At 50.0% G+C, this 14,076-nt stretch overlaps 1 protein-coding gene across 14 annotated transcripts in view; it reads left to right on the forward strand.

Moving 5' to 3' along the window:
- The window catches only part of EPB41L2 (erythrocyte membrane protein band 4.1 like 2), a 640,934-nt gene that overhangs the window by 480,824 nt on the left and 146,034 nt on the right, over positions 1-14,076 (forward strand). The gene's annotated exons all lie outside the window — the stretch shown is intronic.

The following is a 14,076-nucleotide window of genomic DNA, read 5'->3' on the forward strand; positions in this document are numbered from 1 at the left end:
GACAGGGACGCGCAGCTCCCCCGGAGAGACTCAAGATTACCTCAGCGGTACCGAGGGGTCCATAGCATGGGGGGGCGGGGGGGAGAGCTTACTAGTTTACTAAGTCCCCAATCTGGGTACTTAGTCTGCGACCCGGCTAAGCTTGGCATTAGCAGTAAGGGCGCTGTGTGCTGGCTCCATACTATCTTTGTCTCACTGGAAGGGCTCTTTGTGGGTTAATTGTGCATTTAACCTTGTTCCTGTGTGTGTGTGCTGTCACGGTCAAAGTATGTCAGACAAAGAGTATGTTTCATGTAAGGCACAATGTTGCTATTCTCCAAGGGGTTCACTACTGTGTACTCAGTGCAGCGTTCCTTCTCAGGCTAGCGGGGCAGAGCCAGCTTGGCTGGACTCCATTAAAGGAATTATTTCCAATATTTCTCCTAAATTGTCCCGCAATGAGAAAGAGATGCAGTAACTAAGATAATCGATGACTGAGTTTATGAACAGAGCCTCAGTACCCAAACCAGCGTCGCAGTCCCCTGCCATTTGTCTGCAGAAACGTACTTTGGCCCATATCCTGCAGTCGGACTCTGATGATGGATTCCTAGTGTCTCTGGATATCAAGGATGCATACCTTCACATTCCGATCTGGCCGACTCATCAGGCTTATCTACGGATTGCACTGCAGGACTGTCACTACCAGTTCCAGGCCCTGCCATTTGGTCTCTCCATGGCACTGAGAGTGTTCACAAAAGTGATGGCAGAGATGATGTTTCTATTCTACAAACAGGGCGTGAACATAATTCCGTACCTGGACGATCTTCTGATAAAGGCACCGTCCAGGGAGCGGTTGTTGGACAGCATTGGCCTCTCAACCAGAATACTCCTGGATCATGGGTGTATTCTGAACTTGCCAAAATCTCACCTGGAACCGACGCAGAGGCTTCCTTTTCTGGGGATGATACTGGACACAGAGTCTGAGTGTGTTCCTGCCCTTGGAGATGGCTATGGTAATCCAGTCGATGGTCCAGGCTGTGCTGAAGCCAACCCAGATCTCAGTGCATCTGTGCATTCGCCTTCTGGGGAAAATGGAGGCCTCTTATTAGGCGCTTCAGTATGGAAGGTTTCATGCCAGGCCCTTCCAGCTGGATCTGTTGGACAAATGGTCTGGATCGCATCTTCACATGCACCAGGGGATCTGTCTGTCGCCAAGAGCCAGAATCATGCCTTCTGTGGTGGCTGCAGACTTCTCACCTCATCGAGGGTCGGAGGTTCAGGATTCAGAATTGGATTCTGCTAACCACAGACGCAAGCCTCAGAGGTTGGGGAGCAGTCACCCAGGGGGTGCAGTTTCAAGAAAGATGGTCAAGTCGGGAAGTCGTCCTTCCAATAAACATCTTGGAACTCAGGGCAATCTACAACGCCCTTCTGCAGGCCTCATCTCTACTTCGGAATCAGGCCATTCAAGTCAAGTCATACAATGTAATGGCTGTAACGTACATAAACCGACAGGTCGGAACGAAAAACAGAGCAGCAATGTCAGAGGTGTAAAGAATTCCCCTCTGGGCGGAAAAACACGCCGAGTAATTGTCGGCGGTCTTCATTCCGGGAGTTGACAACTGGGAAACAGACTTCCTCAGCAGACACGACCTGCACCCGGGGGAGTGGAGCCTTCACCCGGAGGTGATCCGGTGGTTGATACGTCGGTGGGGATATCCACAGAACGACATGATGGCCTCTTGACTCAATAAGAAGCTCAAGCGGTATTGTTCCAGGTCGAGAGACCCACAAGCAGTGATGGTAGACGCTCTGACAGCTCCGTGGGTCTACTAGCTGGTGTACGTGGAGGAACCACTTCCTCTGATCCAAGACTTCTAAAGAGAATAAAAAGGGAAAAGGTTCAAGCAATCCTCATTGCTCCAGACTGGCCTCAAAGGGACTGGTATGCGGATCTTCTCGAGATGCTGATTGAAGATCCTTGGCCTCTACCTCTTCGCGAGGATCTTCTGCAATAGGGCCCGTTCGTCTATCAAGACTTACCGCAGCTATGTTTAACGGCATGGAGGTTGAACGGCTGATTCCTGACAAGGTCATCCCGACTATGATCCAAGCCAGGAAGGGGGTAACGTCTAAACATTACCACCGTATATGGAAGACGTATGTCTCTTGGTGCGAGAGCAGACAATATTCTGCGGTGGAATTTCATCTGGGACGTCTCCTGCTTTTTCTGCAGTCTGGAGTGGATGTGGGCCTATGCCTAGGCTCCATTAAAGTCCACATTTTGGTCTTGTCTATTTACTTTAAGAAACAATTGTATTCTCTCCCTGAGGTCCAGGCATTCTTGAAAGGTGTTCTGCATATCCAGCCTCCTTTTGTGCCTCCCACAGCACCTTGGAAGATGAATTTGGTGCTGCAGTTCCTCCAATCGGACTGGTTTGAACCGTTACAGGAGGTGGACTTAAAGCACCTTACGTGGATGACTGTCACATTGTTGGCCTTGGCTTCAACAAGTCGTGTGTCGGAGCTAGGGGTGTTATCTCAGAAGAGTCCCTACTTAATTTTCCATTAAGACAGAGCTGAACTCCGAACTCGTCAGCAATTTCTTCCTAAGGTGGTATCAGCGTTTCAACCAACCAGTTGTGGTTCCGGCTGTTACGGACACCTCTGCTACTTTAGTTTTTGGATGTTGTGAGTTCTTTGAAGGTGTGTGTATAGAGAACAGCTCGTCACAGGAAATCCGACTCGCTGTTTGTTCTCTATGATCCCAATAAAATTGTGTCCTGCTTCAAAGCAGTGTATTGCACGCTGGATCAGGCTCACTATTCAGCATGCTTATACCACGACAGGATTGCCGGTTCCAAAATCTCTACAGGCCCACTCTGCTAGGTCGGTAGGTTATTCTTGGACGGCTGCCCGGGGTGTCTCTGCTTTACAGCTCTGCCGAGCAGCTACTTGGTCAGGTTCGAATGGTTTGGGAGCTTTGGTACTTCCCCATGGTACTAAATGGATTCCCAGTATCCCCAAGGAAGGACGTAAGAGAAAATAGGTTTTTAATTACCTACCGGTAAATACTTTTCTCGTAGTCCGTAGGGGATACTGGGCGCCCGCCCGGTGTTTCGTTCTTGCTGCACTGTTAGTTAAGTATTCTGGTTGGATCAGCTGTTGCTGTTCCTGGTTTCAAGTTTGGTTAGCATGGCTTTCCTATTGTTCTGTGTGTGCTGGTTCGTATTCTCGCCGCTTTCCTTATCTATCCTTCTCTCCAAGTATGTCCGTCTCCTCGGGCACAGTTTCCTAGACTGAGTCTGGTAGGAGGGGCATAGAGGGAGGAGCCAGCGCACACAATCAAATTCTTAAAGTGCCCAAGGCTCCTGGTGGATCTGTCTATATACCCTATGGTACTAAATGGATTCCCAGTATCCCCTTCAGACTACGAGAAAAGGATTTACCGGTAGGTAATTAAAATCCTATTTTCTCTGACGTCCTAGTGGATGCTGGGGACTCCGTCAGGACCATGGGGATTAGCGGCTCCGCAGGAGACAGGGCACAAAAATAAAGCTTTAGGATCAGGTGGTGTGCACTGGCTCCTCCCCCTATGACCCTCCTCCAAGCCTCAGTTAGGTTTTTGTGCCCGTCCGAGCAGGGTGCAATCTAGGTGGCTCTCCTAAAGAGCTGCTTAGAAAAAGTTTTTAGGTTTTTTATTTTACAGTGAGTCCTGCTGGCAACAGGCTCACTGCATCGAGGGACTTAGGGGAGAAGAAGTGAACTCACCTGCGTGCAGGATGGATTGGCTTCTTAGGCTACTGGACACCATTAGCTCCAGAGGGATCGAACACAGGCCCAGCCATGGAGTCCGGTCCCGGAGCCGCGCCGCCGACCCCCTTGCAGATGCCGAAAAGTGAAGAGGTCCAGAAACCGGCGGCAGAAGACTTTTCAGTCTTCATGAGGTAGCGCACAGCACTGCAGCTGTGCGCCATTGTTGTCACACACTTCACACCAACGGTCACGGAGGGTGCAGGGGGCGCCCTGGGCAGCAATGAGAATACCTTGTTCTGGCTAAAAAATACATCACATATAGCCCCTGGGGCTATATGGATGTATTTAACCCCTGCCAGGTCTCACAAACTCCAGAGAAGAGCCCGCCGAAATAGGGGGCGGGGCCTATCTCCTCAGCACACAGCGCCATTTTCCTGCTCAGCTCCGCTGCGAGGAAGGCTCCCAGGACTCTCCCCTGCACTGCACTACAGAAACAGGGTAAAACAGAGAGGGGGGGGCACTTTTTTGGCGTTTTTTTATATATATTAAGCTGCTATAAGGGAGACAACACTTCTATAGGGTTGTTCCTATATATTTATAGCGCTTGGGTGTGTGCTGGCAAACTCTCCCTCTGTCTCCCCAAAGGGCTAGTGGGGTCCTGTCTTCGATAAGAGCATTCCCTGTGTGTCGGTACGTGTGTGTCGACATGTATGAGGACGATGTTGGTGTGGAGGCGGAGCAATTGCCGGTAATGGTGATGTCACCCCCTAGGGAGTCGACACCGGAATGGATGGCTTTGTTTATGGAATTACGTGATAATGTCAGCACATTACAAAAATCAGTTGACGACATGAGACGGCCGGCAAACCAGTTAGTACCTGTACAGGCGTCTCAGACACCGTCAGGGGCTGTAAAACGCCCTTTACCTCAGTCGGTCGACACAGACCCAGACACGGACACCGAATCTAGTGTCGACGGTGAAGAAACAAACGTATTTTCCAGTAGGGCCACACGTTATATGATCACGGCAATGAAGGAGGCTTTGCATATCTCTGATACTGCATGTACCACAAAAAGGGGTATTATGTGGGGTCTGAAAAAACTACCTGTAGTTTTTCCTGAATCAGACGAATTGAATGAAGTGTGTGATGGAGCGTGGGTTAACCCCGATAGAAAACTGCTAATTTCAAAGAAGTTATTGGCATTATATCCTTTCCCGCCAGAGGTTAGGGCGCGCTGGGAAACACCCCCTAGGGTGGATAAGGCGCTCACATGCTTATCTAAACAAGTGGCGTTACCGTCTCCTGAAACGGCCGCCCTCAAGGATCCAGCGGATAGGAGGCTGGAAACTACCCTGAAAAGTATATACACTCATACTGGTGTTATACTGCGACCAGCCATCGCCTCTGCATGGATGTGCAGTGCTGGGGTGGTTTGGTCGGATTCCCTGACTGAAAATATTGATACCCTAGATAGGGACAGTATTTTATTGACTTTAGAGCAATTAAAGGATGCTTTTCTTTATATGCGAGATGCTCAGAGGGATATTTGCACTCTGGCATCGAGAGTAAGTGCGATGTCCATATCTGCCAGAAGAAGTTTATGGACGCGACAATGGTCAGGTGATGCGGATTCCAAACGGCATATGGAAGTATTGCCGTATAAGGGGGAGGAATTATTTGGGGTCGGTCTATCAGATTTGGTGGCCACGGCAACAGCCGGGAAATCCACCTTTTTACCTCAGGTCCCCTCCCAACAGAAAAAGACACCGTCTTTTCAGCCGCAGTCCTTTCGTTCCTATAGGAACAAGCGGGCGAAAGGACAGTCATATTTGCCCCGAGGCAAAGGAAAGGGTAAGAGAGTGCACCAAGCAGCTTCTTCCCAGGAGCAGAAGCCCCCCCCGGCTTCTGCAAAGCCCTCAGCATGACGTTGGGGCTTTACAAGCGGACTCAGGGGCGGTGGGGGGTCGACTCAAGAATTTCAGTGCACAGTGGGCTCACTCACAGGTGGACCCCTGGATCCTGCAGATAGTATCTCAGGGTTACAGGTTAGAATTCGAGAAGTCTCCCCCTCGCCGGTTCCTAAAGTCTGCTCTGCCAACGTCTCCCTCAGACAGGGCGACGGTATTGGAAGCCATTCACAAGCTGTATTCTCAGCAGGTGATAGTCAAGGTACCCCTCCTACAACAGGGAAAGGGGTGTTATTCCACACTATTTGTGGTACCGAAGCCGGACGGCTCGGTAAGACCTATTCTAAATCTGAAATCTTTGAACCTGTACATACAAAAATTCAAGTTCAAGATGGAGTCACTCAGAGCGGTGATAGCGAATCTGGAAGAAGGGGACTTTATGGTGTCCCTGGACATCAAGGATGCTTACCTGCATGTCCCAATTTGCCCTTCACATCAAGGGTACCTCAGGTTCGTGGTGCAAAACTGTCATTATCAGTTTCAGACGCTGCCGTTTGGATTGTCCACGGCACCTCGGGTCTTTACCAAGGTAATGGCCGAAATGATGTTTCTTCTGCGAAGAAAAGGCGTATTAATTATCCCTTACTTGGACGATCTCCTGATAAGGGCAAGGTCCAGGGAACAGCTGGGGGACGTAGTAGCACTAACCCAAGTAGTGCTGCAACAGCACGGGTGGATTCTGAATTTTCCAAAATCTCAATTGACCCCGACGACACGTCTGCTGTTCCTGGGAATGATTCTGGACACGGTTCAGAAAAAGGTGTTTCTTCCGGAGGAGAAAGCCAGGGAGTTATCCGAACTTGTCAGGAACCTCCTAAAACCAGGGAAAGTGTCTGTGCATCAATGCACAAGAGTCCTGGGAAAGATGGTGGCTTCTTACGAAGCGATTCCATTCGGCAGATTCCACGCAAGAACTTTTCAGTGGGATCTGCTGGACAAATGGTCCGGATCACATCTGCAGATGCATCAGCGGATAACCTTATCGCCACGGACAAGAGTGTCTCTTCTGTGGTGGTTGCAAAGTGCTCATCTGTTAGAGGGCCGCAGATTCGGCATACAGGACTGGGTCCTGGTGACCACGGATGCCAGTCTGAGAGGCTGGGGAGCGGTCACACAGGGAAGAAACTTCCAGGGAGTATGGTCAAGCCTGGAGATGTCTCTTCACATAAATATACTGGAGCTAAGAGCGATTTACAATGCTCTAAGCCTGGCAAAACCCCTGCTTCAGGGTCAGCCGGTGTTGATCCAGTCGGACAACATCACGGCAGTCGCCCACGTAAACAGACAGGGCGGCACAAGAAGCAGGAGAGCAATGGCAGAAGCTGCAAGGATTCTTCGCTGGGCGGAAGATCATGTGATAGCACTGTCAGCAGTGTTCATTCCGGAAGTGGACAACTGGGAAGCAGACTTCCTCAGCAGACACGATCTACACCCGGGAGAGTGGGGACTTCATCCAGAAGTTTTCCACATGATTGTGAACCGTTGGGAAAAACCAAAGGTGGACATGATGGCGTCTCGCCTCAACAAAAAATTGGACAGGTATTGCGCCAGGTCAAGAGACCCTCAGGCAATAGCTGTGGACGCTCTGGTAACACCGTGGGTGTTCCAGTCAGTGTATGTGTTTCCTCCTCTGCCTCTCATACCAAAAGTACTGAGAATTATACGGCAAAGGGGAGTAAGAACGATACTCGTGGCTCCGGATTGGCCAAGAAGAACTTGGTACCCGGAACTTCAGGAGATGCTCACGGAAGATCCGTGGCCGCTACCTCTAAGACGGGACCTGCTTCAGCAGGGACCGTGTCTATTCCAAGACTTACCGCGGCTGCGTTTGACGGCATGGCGGTTGAACGCCGAATTCTAAGGGAAAAAGGCATTCCGGAAGAGGTCATTCCTACACTGGTAAAAGCCAGGAAGGAGGTGACTGCACAACATTATCACCGCATTTGGAGAAAATATGTTGCGTGGTGTGAGGCCAGGAAGGCCCCCACGGAGAAATTTCAATTGGGTCGATTCCTACATTTCCTGCAAACAGGATTGTCTATGGGCCTCAAATTGGGGTCCATTAAGGTTCAAATTTCGGCCCTGTCAATTTTCTTCCAGAAAGAATTGGCTTCAGTTCCTGAAGTCCAGACTTTTGTAAAAGGAGTACTACATATACAGCCCCCGGTTGTGCCCCCAGTGGCTCCGTGGGACCTTAATGTAGTTTTGGATTTTCTCAAATCCCATTGGTTTGAGCCACTCAAATCGGTGGATTTGAAATATCTTACATGGAAAGTAACCATGCTACTGGCCCTGGCTTCAGCCAGGAGAGTGTCAGAATTGGCGGCTTTATCGTATAAAAGCCCATATCTGATTTTCCATTCGGACAGGGCAGAACTGCGGACGCGTCCTCATTTTCTGCCTAAGGTGGTGTCAGCGTTTCACCTGAACCAGCCTATTGTGGTGCCTGCGGCTACTAGCGATTTGGAGGATTCCAAGTTGCTGGACGTTGTCAGGGCATTGAAAATATATATTTCAAGGACGGCTGGAGTCAGAAAATCTGACTCGCTGTTTATACTGTATGCACCCAACAAGCTGGGTGCTCCTGCTTCTAAGCAGACGATTGCTCGTTGGATTTGTAGCACAATTCAACTTGCACATTCTGTGGCAGGCCTGCCACAGCCTAAATCTATCAAGGCCCATTCCACAAGGAAGGTGGGCTCATCCTGGGCGGCTGCCCGAGGGGTCTCGGCATTACAACTCTGCCGAGCAGCTACGTGGTCGGGGGAGAACACGTTTGTAAAATTCTACAAATTTGATACCCTGGCTAAAGAGGACCTGGAGTTCTCTCATTCGGTGCTGCAGAGTCATCCGCACTCTCCCGCCCGTTTGGGAGCTTTGGTGGAGTCCCCAGCATCCACTAGGACGTCAGAGAAAATAAGATTTTACTTACCGATAAATCTATTTCTCGTAGTCCGTAGTGGATGCTGGGCGCCCATCCCAAGTGCGGATTGTCTGCAATACTTGTACATAGTTATTGTTACAAAAAAATCGGGTTGTTATTGTTGTGAGCCGTCTGTTCAGAGGCTCCTACGTTTGTCATACTGTTAACTGGGTTCAGATCACAAGTTGTACGGTGTGATTGGTGTGGCTGGTTTGAATCTTACCCGGGATTCAAAATCCTTCCTTATTGTGTACGCTCGTCCGGGCACAGTATCCTAACTGAGGCTTGGAGGAGGGTCATAGGGGGAGGAGCCAGTGCACACCACCTGATCCTAAAGCTTTATTTTTGTGCCCTGTCTCCTGCGGAGCCGCTAATCCCCATGGTCCTGACGGAGTCCCCTGCATCCACTACGGACTACGAGAAATAGATTTATCGGTAAGTAAAATCTTATTTTCTAATTTCTGTGGGGTTTCAATTTTCCAGCACCTATTTGTTATTTAACTCAAAAATTGGGTATTTCTTCATCATACATAAACATAAGAATACAACATACCTAGAAACATTTGTACTCCGTATAAAGAACATATTTCATAAACTTTAATAAACATTTGCGTTCAGATAGAATACTACTATTTAGCCGTAATACTATTTGTAGATTTTATTTTTATAGGTCTTGTATCATTTTTTGAAAATCAGTCACTGAAAGGCACAGAAGCTAATACCCCTTTTCCATTAGCTCAAAAAACACGGGTAAATGCACGGGGGTGGGCATTTACCAGTGTTTTTTGCTAGTGGAAACTGCTCCCTCTGCAAAAATCCGGATCAAGTGCAGTGTAAACGGAAGCCGCGTCGATGCGACACGGCTCCCGTTCAGTGTATGGAAGGGCGGCGCTGGGAGATCATGTGATCACCCAGCGCCGCGTCACCAACCCGGCAATATGCCGGGTTGGTGAGTGCAGTGGGAAAGGGGGCTCTGATGCGGGTCGCAGCCGAGTAGCAACCGTGTCAGGCCCCCGGCTGCGACCCGCATCACTAGTGGAAAAGGGGTATAACTGTTCAACTGTTAAGGGCCCTACACTCTGGCAGATGAAATGCAGTGTGTAGGCACCATCGATTAACGATGCGCGCCCCCCGCGCTCGTTAATCGTTGGTGCCCTGTCGCTTATGCATGCAGGCAAATATGGACGAGATTGTCCATATTCGCATGCATTGCTATGGAGCCGGGTGAAGGAGGGAGTGAAGAAACTTCACTCCACTGTCACCTCCCCCCCTCTCCCCTGCCGCCGGGTCGCCCGTTGGCCGTATCTGCTCGGCGGTGGATCTGCCAGTGTGTTGGGCCCATTAGTTTTAGGGTGCTTTTATGGTCATATTTCAGGAATTTTAATCATTGTGATGCTAATAAAGACTGGTAGGGTATAAAATGTACGAAACCGAAATTGCCCATATACTGTAGGTTTTCATGGAGACTTTTGTCTTGGATTAAGAAGGATATTCATTTTACTAATGCATATACAAATACTTGTCAGAATTTGGAAAGAAATTCTATGTCATGTATTGACTTTATAATTTAAAGTGACATGAGTGAAAAGAGTGCTGATAAGAATCTTACGGTGTGAATCAAATGTAATTTTTCTCTAACGTCCTAGTAGATGCTGGGGACTCCGTAAGGACCATGGGGAATAGACGGGCTCCGCAGGAGACAGGGCACTTTAAGAAAGAATTTGGATACTGGTGTGCTCTGGCTCCTCCCTCTGTGTCCCTCCTCCAGACCTCAGTTTGAATCTGTGCCCGGACGAGCTGGGTGCTACTTAGTGAGCTCTCCTGAGCTTGCTAGAAAGAAAGTATTTTGTTAAGTTTTTTTTTATTTTCAGAGAGATCTGCTGGCAACAGGCTCTCTGCTACGTGGGACTGAGGGGAGAGAAACAGCCCTACTCACTGAAGATAGGTCCTGCTTCTTAGGCTACTGGACACCATTAGCTCCAGAGGGATCGTACACCGGATCGCACCCTTGGTCGTCCGATCCCGGAGCCGCGCCGCCGCCCCCCTCGCAGAGCCAGAAGACGGAAGCCGGTGTCAGAAGCAAGAAGACTTTGAAATCGGCGGCAGAAGACTCCAGTCTTCATATGAGGTAGCGCACAGCACTGCAGCTATGCGCCATTGCTCCCACACTAAACCCACATACTCCGGTCACTGTAGGGTGCAGGGGGGGGGGGGGGGGGGAGGGGGCGCCCTGGGCAGCAATTAGAGACCTCTTGGCAAAAGTAGCATATATACAGTTGGGCACTGTATATATGCAAGGGCCCCCGCCATATTTTTACACAGAAACGCAGGACAGAAGCCCGCCGCTGAGGGGGCGGGGCTTCTTCCTCAGCACTCACCAGCGCCATTTTCTCTCCACAGCTCCGCTGAGAGAAAGCTCCCCAGGCTCTCCCCTGCAGAATCACGGTAGAAGAGGGTAAAAAGAGAGGGGGGGCACATAAATTTGGCGCAAAAACAGATATACAGCAGCTACTGGGTTAACACTAAGTTACTGTGTGATTCCTGGGACATATAGCGCTGGGGTGTGTGCTGACATACTCTCTCTGTCTCTCCAAAAGGCCTTGTGGGGGAACTGTCTTCAAATAGAGCATCCCCTGTGTGCGTGGTGTGTCGGTACGCTTGTGTCGGCATGTTTGACGAGGAAGGCTATGTGGAAACAGCGGGAACAAATGAATGTGGGGTCGCTGCCGACGGCGCCGACACCCGATTGGATGGATATGTGGAAGGCTTTAAATGATAATGTTACTTCCTTGCATAAAAGGTTGGATAAAGCTGAAGCCTTGGGACAGCCGGGGTCTCAGCCCATGCCTGATCCTATGTCGCAGAGGCCGTCAGGGTCTCAGAAGCGCCCACTATCCCAAATTGTTGACACAGATGTCGACACGGATTCTGACCCCAATGTCGATGGCGATGATGCAAAGTTACAGCCTAAAATGGCTAAAGCCATTCGTTACATGATTATAGCAATGAAAGATGTGTTGCACATCACAGAGGAAACCCCAGTCCCTGACAAGAGGGTTTATATGTATGGGGAAAAAAGGCAAGAGGTGACCTTTCCCCCTTCACATGAGTTAAATGAGTTATGTGAAAAGGCTTGGGAATCTCCAGATAGAAAACTGCAGATTTCCAAACGGATGCTTATGGCGTATCCTTTCCCGCCAACGGACAGGTTACGCTGGGAATCCTCCCCGAGGGTAGACAAAGCTTTAACACGCTTATCCAAGAGGGTAGCCCTACCGTCACAGGATACGGCCACCCTAAAAGATGCTGCGGATAGAAAGCAGGAGGGTATCCTGAAGTCCATTTATACACATTCAGGTACCCTACTAAGGCCGGCGATTGCGTCGGCCTGGATGTGTAGTGCTGTAGCAGCTTGGACAGATACCTTATCTGAGTTATAAGATACCTTAACTTGATACCTTGGACAAGGATACTATAATACTGACCCTGGGGCATATAAAAGACGCTGTCCTATATATGAGAGATGCTCAAAGAGACATTAGCCTACTGGGCTCTAGAATAAATGCAATGTCTATTTCTGCCAGAAGGATCCTGTGGACTCGGCAGTGGACAGGCGATGCCGACTCAAAAAGGCACATGGAGGTTTTACCTTACAAGGGCGAGGAATTGTTTGGGGACGGTCTCTCGGACCTGGTCTCCACTGCTACGGCTGGAAAGTCAAATTTTTTGCCATATGTTCCCTCACAACCTAAGAAAGCACCGTATTACCAAATGCAGTCCTTTCGATCACAAAAAGGCAAGAAAGTCCGAGGTGCGTCCTTTCTTGCCAGAGGCAGGGGTAGAGGAAAGAAGCTGTACAATACAGCTAGTTCCCAGGAACAGAAGTCCTCCCCGGCTTCCACTAAATCCACCGCATGACGCTGGGGCTCCACAGGCGGAGCTAGGCCCGGTGGGGGCGCGTCTCCGAAATTTCAGCCACAAGTGGGTTCACTCCCAGGTTGATCCCTGGGCTATAGAGATTGTGTCTCAGGGATACAAGCTGGAATTCGAAGAGATGCCCCCTCACCGTTACCTCAAATCGGCCCTGCCAGCTTCCCCCTTAGAGAGGGAAATAGTGTTAGCTGCAATTCACAAATTGTATCTTCAGCAGGTGGTGGTAAAGGTTCCCCTCCTTCAACAGGGAAGGGGTTACTATTCGACCATGTTTGTGGTACCGAAACCGGACGGTTCGGTCAGACCCATATTGAATTTAAAATCCCTGAACATATACCTGAAAAGGTTCAAGTTCAAGATGGAATCGCTCAGAGCGGTCATCGCAAGCCTGGAAGGGGGGGGACTTTATGGTGTCTCTGGACATAAAGGATGCTTACCTTCATGTCCCCATTTATCCACCTCATCAGGCGTACCTCAGATTTGTGGTACAGGATTGTCATTACCAATTCCAGACGTTGCCGTTTGGTCTCTCCACGGCACCGAGAATATTTACCAAGGTAATGGCGGAAATGATGGTGCTTCTGCGAAAGCAAGGGGTCACAATTATCCCATACTTGGACGATCTCCTCATAAAGGCGAGGTCCAGAGAGCAGTTGCTGATCAGCGTAGCACGCTCTCGGGAAGTGTTACAACAGCACGGCTGGATTCTAAATATTCCGAAGTCGCGGTTGATTCCTACGACTCGTCTGCCCTTCCTGGGCATGATTCTGGACATAGACCAGAAGAGGGCTTGTGTCCCGATGGAGAAGGCTCAGGAGCTCATGACACTGGTCAGAGACCTATTAAAACCAAAACAGGTGTCGGTGCATCACTGCACGCGAGTCCTGGGAAAGATGGTGGCGTCATATGAGGCCATTCCCTTCGGCAGGTTCCATGCGAGGACCTTCCAATGGGATCTGTTGGACAAGTGGTCCGGATCACATCTACAGATGCATCGGCTGATCACCCTGTCCCCCAGGGCCAGGGTGTCTCTCCTGTGGTGGCTGCAGAGTGCTCACCTTCTCGAGGGCCGCAGATTTGGCATTCAAGACTGGGTCCTGGTGACCACGGACGCAAGCCTCCGAGGGTGGGGAGCAGTCACACAGGGAAGAAATTTCCAAGGTCTGTGGTCAAGTCAGGAGACTTGTCTTCACATCAACATCCTGGAACTAAGGGCAATATACAACGCCCTACGTCAAACTGAGACCCTGCTTCGCGACCGACCGGTGCTGGTTCAGTCAGACAACATCACCGCAGTGGCTCATGTAAACCGCCAAGGCGGCACAAGGAGCAAGGTGGCGATGGCGGAAGCCACCAGAATTCTTCGCTGGGCGGAGAATCACGTAAGTGCACTGTCAGCAGTGTTCATTCCGGGAGTGGACAACTGGGAAGCAGACTTCCTCAGCAGGCACGACCTCCACCCGAGAGAGTGGGGACTTCATCAAGAAGTCTTCACGCAGATTGCAAGTCGGTGGCA

Source organism: Pseudophryne corroboree, chromosome 4 (genome assembly GCF_028390025.1).
Source record: "Pseudophryne corroboree isolate aPseCor3 chromosome 4, aPseCor3.hap2, whole genome shotgun sequence".
Classification (NCBI taxonomy): Eukaryota; Metazoa; Chordata; class Amphibia; order Anura; family Myobatrachidae; genus Pseudophryne; species Pseudophryne corroboree.